Genomic DNA, 11,482 nt, shown 5'->3' on the forward strand with positions numbered 1-11,482 from the left:
GCGTACTTGTGTGTGTGGGGGGGGGGGGGGGAGGGTGAGGGACGAGGGGGTCTGTGCTGTTGCGGAAGGCTGATGTTTTAGGGGAAGAGGGAATGTGCATAAATCAGTTTATTTTGAGAATGAGATTTTCACTCTGCAGCGGAGTGTGCGCTGATATGAAACTTCCTGGCAGATTAAAACTGTGTGCCCGACCGAGACTTCGCAGGAGAGCTTCTGTAAAGTTTGGAAGGTAGGAGACAAGGTACTGGCAGAAGTAAAGCTGTGAGTACCGGGCGTGAGTCGTGCTTCGGTAGCTCAGTTGGTAGAGCACTTGCCCGCGAAAGGCAAAGGTCCCGAGTTCGAGTCTCGGTCGGGCACGCAGTTTTAATCTGCCAGGAAGTTTCAGTTTATTGTGTTTTAACTTATTTGCTTGATGAAAATTTTTGAGCATAGCATACTCTATTACCCTTAAAACATTGTTATCACAGGTACGACAAAATCGGGGCATTTTTGTATTCACTGTTACTGACTACTACAGCCTCGTGTCGTTCATGTTGTAACAGTAAACCACAGGCTGCTTTTCTCCGCCGCCGTATACAGTTGCGTTACCAAGCGTGGGCGGGCGAATGAAACAAACGAAACGCCGTGAATGTTCAACGTGTTAGGTGCTTTATTCGTGGTCTTCGTATTTGTACGTGCGTAGTATGAAAATGTACTGTTCAATTGATACATCGCATTTAAGATCTCTCCTACAGGCGTCGTTTCTGATATAATTTATCTTACGAAATGTTTGAGAAATATAACGTCGTTGGCTAAGGATGTTACTGGAACGGCGTTCCTGGAAACTGCAGTATTTTAGTCTTACGTCACATCAGTTTTCGCTGAAAACGAACAGTTGCTGTTCCGGTTATGCACGAGCCGCACCTACGAGAATAATGTCGCAACAAACTTTAAATAATTATCAGCTGTCAATATTACTACAATGCTGCTTTCATATTTCAATTTTCATACGGGAATGAGGAAAATCCCCCACCCCCCCCCCCATGAACCATGGACTTTGCCGTTGGTGGGGAGGCTTGCGTGCCTCAGCGATACAGATAGCCGTACCGTAGGTACAACCACAACGGAGGGGTATCTGTTGAGAGGACAGACAAACGTGTGGTTCCTGAAGAGGGGCAGCAGCCTTTTCAGTAGTTGCAAGGGCAACAGTATGGATGATTGACTGATCTGGCCTTGTAACAATAACCACAACGGCCTTGCTGTGCTGGTACTGCGAACGGCTGAAAGCAAGGGGAAACTACGGCCGTAATTTTTCCCGAGGGCATGCAGCTTTACTGTATGATTAAATGATGATGGCGTCCTCTTGGGTAAAATATTCCGGAGGTAAAATAGTCCCCCATTCGGATCTCCGGGCGGGGACTACTCAAGAGGACGTCGTTATCAGGAGAAAGAAAACTGGCGTTCTACGGATCGGAGCGTGGAATGTCAGGTCCCTTAATCGGGCAGGTAGGTTAGAAAATTTGAAAAGGGAAATGGATAGGTTAAAGTTAGATATAGTGGGAATTAGTAAAGTTCGGTGGCAAGAGGAACAAGACTTCTGGTCAGGTGACTACAGGGTTATAAACACAAAGTCAAATAGGGGTAATACAAGAGTAGGTTTAATAATGAATAGGAAAATAGGAACGCGGGTAAGCTACTACAAACAGCTTAGTGAACGCATTATTGTGGCCAAGATAGATACGAAGCCCACACCTACTACAGTAGTACAAGTTTGTATGCCAACTAGCTCTGCAGATGACGAAGAAATTGAAGAAATGTATGATGAAATAAAAGAAATTATTCAGATAGTGAAGGGAGACGAAAATTTAATAGTCATGGGTGACTGGAATTCGAGTGTAGGAAAAGGGAGAGAAGGAAACGTAGTAGGTGAATATGGATTGGGGCTAAGAAATGAAAGAGGAAGCCGCCTGGTCGAATTTTACACAGAGCATAAGTTAATCATAGCTAACACTTGGTTTAAGAATCATGATAGAAGGTTGTATACATTGAAGAACCCTGGAGATACTAAAAGGTATCAGATAGATTATATAATGGTAAGACAGAGATTTAGGAAGCAGGTTTTAAATTGTAAGACATTTCCAGGGGCAGATGTGTACTCTGACCACAATCTATTGGTTATGACCTGTAGATCGAAACCGAAGAAACTGCAAAAAGGTGGGAATCTAAGGAGATGGGACCTGGATAAACTGAAAGAACCAGAGGTTGTACAGAGTTTCAGGGAGAGCATAAGGGAACAATTGACAGGAATGGGGGAAAGAAATACAGTAGAAGAAGAATGGGTAGCTTTGAGGGATGAAATAGTGAAGGCAGCAGAGGATCAAGTAAGTAAAAAGACGAGGGCTAGTAGAAATCCTTGGGTAACTGAAGAAATATTGAATTTAATTGATGAAAGGAGAAAATATAAAAATGCAGTAAATGAAGCAGGCAAAAAGGAATACAAACGTCTCAAAAATGAGATCGACAGGAAGTGCAAAATGGCTAAGCAGGGATGGCTAGAGGACAAATGTAAGGATGTAGAAGCTTATCTCACTAGGGGTAAGATAGATACTGCCTACAGGAAAATTAAAGAGACCTTTGGAGATAAGAGAACCACTTGTATGAACATCAAGAGCTCAGATGGAAACCCAGTTCTAAGCAAAGAAGGGAAAGCAGAAAGGTGGAAGGAGTATATAGAGGGTCTATACAAGGACAATACTGTGGAAATGGAAGAGGATGTAGATGAAGATGAAATCGGAGATGCGATACTGCGTGAAGAGTTTGACAGAGCACTGAAAGACCGGAGTCGAACCAAGACCCCGGAGTAGACAACATCCCATTGGAACTACTGACGGCCTTGGGAGAGCCAGTCCTGACAAAACTCTACCATCTGGTGGGCAAGATGTATGAAACAGGCGAAATACCCACAGACTTCAAGAAGAATATAGTAATTCCAATCCCAAAGAAAGCAGGTGTTGACAGATGTGAGAATTACCGAACAATCAGTTTAATAAGCCACAGCTGCAAAATACTAACACGAATTCTTTACAGACGAATGGAAAAACTAGTAGAAGCCGTCCTCGGGGAAGATCAGTTTGGATTCCGTACAAATATTGGAACACGTGAGGCAATACTGACCTTAAGACTTATCTTAGAAGAAAGATTAAGGAAAGGGAAACCTACGTTTCTAGCATTTGTAGACTTAGAGAAAGCTTTTGACAATGTTGACAGGAATACTCTCTTTCAAATTCTAAAGGTGGCAGGGGTAAAATACAGGGAGCGAAAGGCTATTTACAATTTGTACAGAAACCAGATGGCAGTTATAAGAGTCGAGGGACATGAAAGGGAAGCAGTGGTTGGGAAGGGAGTAAGACCCCTGATGTTATTCAATCTGTATATTGAGCAAGCAGTAAAGGAAACAAAAGAAAAATTCGGAGTAGGTATTAAAATCCATGGAGAAAAAATAAAAACTTTGAGGTTCGCCGATGAGATTGTAATTCTGTCAGAGACAGCAAAGGACTTGGAAGAGCAGTTGAACGGAATGGATGGTGTCTTGAAGGGAGGATATAAGATGAACATCAACAAAAGCAAATCGAGGATAATGGAATGTAGTCGAATTAAGTCGGGTGATGTTGAGGGTATTAGATTAGGAAATGAGACACTTAAAGTAGTAAAGGAGTTTTGCTATTTGGGGAGCAAAGTAACTGATGATGGTCGAAGTAGAGAGGATATAAAATGTAGACTGGCAATGGCAAGGAAAGCATTTCTGAAGAAGAGAAATTTGTTAACATCGAGTATAGATTTAAGTTTCAGGAAGTCATTTCTGAAAGTATTTGTATGGAGTGTGGCCATGTATGGAAGTGAAACATGGACGGTAAATCGTTTGGACAAGAAGAGAATAGAAGCTTTCGAAATGTGGTGCTACAGAAGAATGCTGAAGATTAGATGGGTAGATCACATAAGTAATGAGGAGGTACTGAATAGGATTGGGGAGAAGAGGATTTTGTGGCACAACTTGACCAGAAGATGGGATCGGTTGGTAGGACATGTTCTGAGGCATCAAGGGATCACCAATTTAGTATTGTAGGGCAGCGTGGAGGGTAAAAATCGTAGGGGGAGACCAAGAGATGAATACACTAAGCAGATTCAGAAGGATGTAGGTTGCAGTAGGTACTGGGAGATGAAGAAGCTTGCACAGGATAGAGTAGCATGGAGAGCTGCATCAAACCAGTCTCAGGACTGAAGACAACAACAACATGAGTAAAATGTCAAGTTTCGTGATATTTTGCGACAGGTATCGAGTTAATGTTAAACTGTTACATAGTGGCTTTTTGCGTTGTTTGCCGCGTTATCCTTTACGAGAAATTTTCATGGCCGTGCAAAAAAACCCATACTGACCATAAAAACAGCTTGAGAATATATAAAAATCGTTTATGGGTTTATAAGACCATTGAACCACAATCGTGTCGCAAGGGAGCGTTTGAAACTTTAGCAGAATGCATATCCATCAACAGGAACCTCTAAAGGTTTGCCTTTCGACAATACCCACTGCAGATATCATACAATTGGTAAAAGTATCATCTAGAAATCGTATGTGCCTAAATTTTGGTACGGACTCGTTAAAAACATACAAAGACGAGGGGAAAATATACGGATCTTACATCTGTCTGTATCTCGCATTTTATTCTGTACAATCTACGGATTTTCTCCTGACAACTATGTGGCAGAAGTGGCATCATGAAAAGTAACGTGGTAACTAAAATCTCATTAAAAGATAATTTTTTAACATTTTCCGTAACTTTTTATTTATGAAATTTTTTGCAGCTTTACAAGAATTTCGGCCGCTGTAATGATCGTATAAGAGGATTCCACGAGATACGGATGCATTTTGGGTAATCCCTTCTTGGTACCTTTTTCTTATCTTGCGTTAGTATCTATGGCTGACTGCTTTCCACTCGCATCCAATAATCGAGGAATTTTCTCATCCCATTACTTGTGAAACCGACAGAAGGGACGCAGTGGTTAATCACTGCGTCCGTATTGGGGGAGACGGCAGAACTCACCCTGGTTCACCTTTTCCGCGCTTGCCCTAAATCGCCTCAGGCGAACGTCGCGGAAGCTGTTTTATATAAAGCCACGACCGATCCGTTTCACCTTTTTTACTCCAACTCAACCAGCCTGCTTCTCCACACAGTTCGTTTTCCACGAAGCATTAAAACCGATACTTACTTTTTTATACGTTTTTGACAATTTATTGCACCATCATTTATCAAATTAATGGGGCTGTGAGCCTAACATTGACTAGAAGAAGGGATAAGTTGGTAGGGCATATTCTGAAGCATCAAGGGATCACCAATTTAGTATTGGAGGGCAGCGTGGGGGGTAAAAATCGTAGAGGGAGACCAAGAGATGAATACACTAAACAGATTCAGAAGGATGTAGGCTGCAGTAGGTACTGGGAGATGAAGAAGCTTGCACAGGATAGAATAGCATGGAGAGCTGCATCAAACCAATCTCTGGACTGAAGACCACAACAGCAACGAGTCTAACATCTACCTGTTCTCTATTTTATACTTTGCATAGTTTCTTACATATTTTTGTCGTTTTCTGTTTAATACCTACCGTATTTTAAATTTATTTGTTATTTCGTTTTTTTAACATTCTCGTATTCTACCATATCTTACATTCTTCTGTTATTAACTTTACTGACTGGTTTTTATGTTTTAAACCTGTCAGCAGATATCCTCCAAAAATATACAGGTAAAAAGAAATACTTTTGCAAACTATCTACTGGCATGCCCCACATCGACACGAAAAACATATTTATTTTGAAACATAGAAAAAAATCTTTCAATTTTGAATTATTATTAGAAGTTTAAGTTCAACACATCTCATGATAAAATGCAACAATTTACGTTTGTGGCCACTGATTAAAAATTGCTGTTGTTTTTTTTTATTTTTTAAAAATAATCGATAAATATAAAATTATCGATATACGTCAGTTATCTGTGGTGGTGTGTTTCTGAGATATATTAAACGTTTCTGCGCTCTTGAAGCTAGTATGTCTTGAACGTTCCTCTTCTGTAATATAAGTAAGTTATCTGATTCGGGTTCCATTTATCTACAGCACGATACTCACTCCCTAACCAGTTGCATTTGTTTACCTATCTCTTTTTGGAGTTCGTGTTTACAAAGGCTTTATTTAGAAACCGGTTCTAGAATTTGCTACAAGCTATGTCCCTGAACTAATACAAATAGGGCCTACTATGAATTTTGGCTGACGGGGTTCCACCATATTCCAGTCACATCGTTCAAAACGTGCGGTATGATATCCATAATAAAAGGGTCGATAGGATTCGTTCTATGTTCTGTTCGTTTTCCTGATCCTTTAGATTTTTACCTGTGGGTGAAGCTAAAGCAATTAGTTTAAGCAACACACATTTCTAATATGGAGATGCTCCGTCAGCGTTTCATAGAAGCGTGAGAATCTATTCGACGGGCAGCTCATGCTTGAAAGTGGGCGATAGTCTATCATCGGAGGCGTTGTGCATGTGCAGAAGCAAACGCTGTTCCTTTTAAATGTTTATTATAATTTTATGACGTAATAACACTGCAAAATATTTTCTTGACAAATATTTCGGAAGCGAAGGAGCTCAACATTCAACGCGATAGTAGCGTCGGACATACGTCGAGAAAATGTGATGGTGTCGACACTTATTACCTGGTGGACTCTATTAGGCTGCAAACTGATGAGGCAGTAGAATAATAGGAATGACGTCGTTAAAAACAGATATTAAACGTCGGAAGACATGCAGATAAAGACGGGCTGCTGACCTTTAGAGTAAACAAATGAGTGGCATGAGCTTAAATTGGCGATGTAACCAACATTATTCTACTACACAATTAGTGAACAGCACCCAGCATCAGTAAAAGCATCAAGTGTGTAAAGAGTGCCTCTCCAAAGCAATTTGCAATGGGGCCACCATATACGGGGTGGGGCAAATAAAAGTGGCCCGGACGAGTCGATGGGATTGGAGGTGAATGGATGCACACCCCGTGACGCGCAAACAACGTGATCCACAGCGGTTCAGAGCGGGCTGTTTCAGTGTCAATGGAGCAGTGCAAAGGAGAAGATGGCACCCACAGTGGAGCAGTGGGTGTTCGTTGTGGAATGTTACGTGACAACAGCTTCGTGCAAACTGTGTGCTCAGTCGTTTGTTTAATGGTGTCAAAGTGCCAGCAGCGAGTGCCATGCAGCACTTGGTCCGAAAATGGCGTGAGACAGGACATATTTTGTACAAGTCAAAAAGACATTACGAAACGTGCCCGCACACCAGAAAATATTGCTGCAGATTGATTGATTGATTAATTGAGAGTGGTTACGGTACCAAACGACGAGGTCATCAGTCCCGCGATTCCGATATGCGTTACAAAAGAAAGAGGGTCTGTTAAAAGTGGTCGGATCCTGCCACGGGAGTCAAATTATAAAATAATGGTCATTAAACATACACATTAAAGTCACAGAAGATTAGACCAAATCTAAAAACTGGAAAAAAGGGGGCGGTCATGGGGTCACAGATCGAGAAGGTTGTAAAAGAAGTCCCAACCACAACCAACCCGCCCCTGCTCCGAGACTAAAGTAGAACCTTAAATCTGGCAATAATAATCACTTTCACGGAAGAAACTGAGGACCATTCGTGCATCGTCTGCTGATATTAAATTTAAGGAATCGGGAAGACTATACTTAACACAAAGGGTCGAAAGAAGGGGACATTACACCAGTTTGGCTCCATAACCACATTTTTGGGGGGGGGGGGGGGGGGTCGTTACGTAGGAAGAAACAATGGGTGAGCCGGGTATAACCAATGCGTAAACGGCATGAAACAGTGGACTCCTCCGGAGAGGAGCGGAAGGATGGCTGCAGTAAATGCTTCAGAGTCCTCTCAAACCAACCCGAGCCCTGTCGACGCGTCACGTCCTCGCGCGGACCAAGAGTCCACCTGGACCCGCACGTGCATTCCTACCAAATGTCTGTTGTTCATGAATCAAAACCAAGAGGTGCTCCTCAGCGCCTCCAGTTTTGTGAGTGGCTGTTCACTGCTATAACAATGAATGGCTTGGATCTTTCTTTATGTCTGACGAAGCCGGGTTTCACCTGAGTGATTATTCACCTCACAGTATAACAGGTTCTGGGCAGTGGAGAATCCGCATAACTTCAACGAAACACCACTGCCTGATTCGAAAATTGGGGTTTGGCGTACAGTGCCTGCACGTCGAACTATTGGCCCCATCTTCTTTCATCAGACCCTGACTTCGGCGCGTTACATTGCCAAAATTTTGTAACCATTTGTGGCAGCAATAACGGAGACGGAAAAACCTACAGTTGCTTCCAACAAGATGGAGCAATTGCCCGTACAGTCGGCCGAACCTTCGGGCACATTTACACAATTTTAACGCCTGACAGAATTGTCAGCAGGGGTCAGTCTGGTTGCGGCTCTAGCTGGCTACCCGGGTCACATGATCTGTCAGTGTGCCCTCAAGTCTAAGGTGTATTGCAACAACTCTCATAGTCTTCAAGAACTACAGTAGAACGTTTCGGATGAGATTGCAGCAGTATATGACGATATATACGCCTTCAGCAACTTGATGACCAGGGCCCAAAAGTGTCAAGAAATGAATGGTGGTCGCTTTCAAGATCTGCTATAGTTAGGTTAGCACTATATTTCCTTTCCTCTGCTGTATTTCTTTGTGCCCTGGAACTCTGTTCCCCAGGCCGCTTTTATTTGCTCCACCCTTATAAGGGGCGATTAGAAAGTTTCCGTTTGAGGGCAACGCTGCAGCTTGACTTCACTGAGGGTATATAAGCACTTACATGTGGCGAGGGATTAGTGTGGCATTCGTGTCTGTCCGACGTGCGTGCAGTGAATGCGGAAACGTGAACTATGGCGACGTTATTACCAAGTACGTCCAGACAGGACCGACGCGCGTTTATTCGTACCGAAGAACAAACACCGGTAGAATCTATCAGAGAATGAAGAAAGAGAAAGAGAAATTGCGGCTGCAATTAAGGCCGATATCGCACGTCACCATACCGCAAGTGTCTTGAGGCACAAGTTACGCCAAGTGGGAGACGCCGGAGCATCCACTATAGAGGCCTGATCTCTCCCCATTCGGCCCATGAAAAACGGCTCTGAACGGTCGACGATTCCTGTCACACGACGGTGTGCAGCAAGTAGTTGCAGATTTCTTGTACCAAACGGGTACTTCCAACCCGGTGCGTCGGTGGCATGACGGCCTCAGTCCTCACGGCGATTTTGCCTGACTGCCATACAGATTCTGGACTGCACCGCCTCCAAAAGGGAACTTTTGGATCGCCCATACTATATTGCTAAATAGCTAAAACGATCCCCTTGTCGGTCAATAACAGTTGCTGGGTGATCATCCGTCGGCTTCCAAGGGCACCAAAGATTTCGTTTTCAGTATTTCACATAATTATTGACTGAATTTAAAACTTCAAAATGCTGTTATAATCTACCCATTAAGAAATATAGTCTTACGTTAATGGTTTAACACAATAACTCAAGTATTAAAGTAAAAAACTGTTTATATGTCTTTAGGCACTGTAACTGGTGGCGCGCAAATTACCAACACTACATTCATCCAGTATTTACGAATGAGAACTCTTAGCCACTTTCAATAAATATTATATACAATTTGCAACCTTTTGGAAAATATTTCTCGTTGGCACCCTCCACAAAATAATGAAAAGTTTATCGCCGTTCGTGCAGTAAGACTTCGGCAAGAGACATGACGACAAATTCTTCTATACTATTAATTCTATTTGCAACATATTTTGCAGGCAGTATCGCACATATAACACCAAATGTACCAGCAAAATTATATTATTGTATGACACAAACGTCAATGACGTCATAACGATTGAGCTGCGTGAAAACCTAACTTTTCTGAAAACCGAGAAGCATATGACGATTATATCTTACATGTACGTATAAAGCAATTACCACCTTTTCTGTTTACTGTTTTTGGTTTCGAATTTTTTGTTAGTTAATGGGTGAATAATCCGAAACTAATAAACCCAACCTAATTAGGGTTTTGCGTGTTCAACCATTAATGTTTTACCTGCTTATCACCAAATATTTAATACATTAACTCACTTGTAAAGTAATCAGACGACTGAAGCTGTTTTATACATGAGATTTCGATCCTTTAAAGAGCAGAAGGTAAGAAGGAGGGTATTATCTTACCCGGCTAGGGCCTATAAAAAATTCTAAGAAAATGTAATTCTGTCACTATGGAGCCGTTTGCAAAAGCCTAGTTCGACCAACTGTTTTTCGTTGGTATAGGACCGTTACCAAGTGAGGTTAAAGAGACAGATAGGGAATATTTAAAGACAAATGCCGAGGTTTGTCACGAGTTTGGTCAGTTCGTGACACAGAAATGCTCAAAAATTCGTAGAGGCTCTACAAGAAAAGCGTTATTCGTCAATCTGAAAATTCCTATCGTAATTTCCAGAGAACTCATTCCAACCCCCCCCACCATGAAACATGGACCCTGCCGTTGGTGGGAAGGCTTGCGTGCCTCAATGATACAGATAGCCAAACCGTAGGTGCAACCACAACGGAGGGGTATCTGTTGAGAGGCCAGACAAACGTGTGGTTCCTGAAGAGGGGCAGCAGCCTTTTCAGTAGTTGCAGGGGCAACAGTCTGGATGATTGACTGATCTGGCCTTGTAACACTAACCAAAATGGCCTTGCTGTTCTGGTACTGCGAACGGCTGAAAGCAAGGGGAAACTACAACCGTAATTTTTCCCGAGGGCATGCAGTTTACTGTATGACTAAATGATGATGGCCTCCTCTTGGGTAAAATATTCCGGAGGCAAAATAGTCCCCCATTCGGATCTCCGGGCGGGGACTACTCAAGAGGACGTCGTTATCAGGAGAAAGAAAACTGGCGTTCTACGGATCGGAGCATGGAATGTCAGATCCCTTAATCGGGCAGAAAGGTTAGAAAATTTAAAAAGGGAAATGCATAGGTTAAAGTTAGATATAGTGGGAATCAGTGAAGTTCGGTGGCAGGAGGAACAAGACTTTTGGTCAGGTGAATACAAGGTTATAAATACAAAATCAAATAGGGGTAATGATGGATTAGGTTTAATAATGAATTAAAATATAGGAGTACGGGTAAGTTACTACAAACAGCATAGTGAACGCATTATTGTGGCCAAGATAGACACAAAGCCCACGCCTACTACAGTAGTACAAGTTTATATGCCAACTAGCTCTGCAGATGACGAAGAAATTGATGAAGTGTATGATGAGATAAAAGAAATTATTCAGGTAGTGAAGGGATACGAAAATTTAATAGTCATGAGTGACTGGAATTCGGGAGTAGAAAAAGGAAGAGAAGGAAACATAGTAGGTGAATATGGACTGGGGCTAAGAAATG

The 11,482-nt window shown here is 42.3% G+C and overlaps 1 non-coding gene across 1 annotated transcript; it reads left to right on the forward strand.

Moving 5' to 3' along the window:
* The first annotated feature begins 283 nt into the window (after positions 1 to 283).
* Trnas-cga lies at positions 284 to 360 on the forward strand. The gene has a single exon. It is a non-coding gene; the product is annotated as a tRNA-Ser (tRNA).
* Positions 361 to 11,482: the final 11,122 nt, after the last annotated feature.

This window comes from Schistocerca piceifrons, chromosome 7 (genome assembly GCF_021461385.2).
Source record: "Schistocerca piceifrons isolate TAMUIC-IGC-003096 chromosome 7, iqSchPice1.1, whole genome shotgun sequence".
Classification (NCBI taxonomy): Eukaryota; Metazoa; Arthropoda; class Insecta; order Orthoptera; family Acrididae; genus Schistocerca; species Schistocerca piceifrons.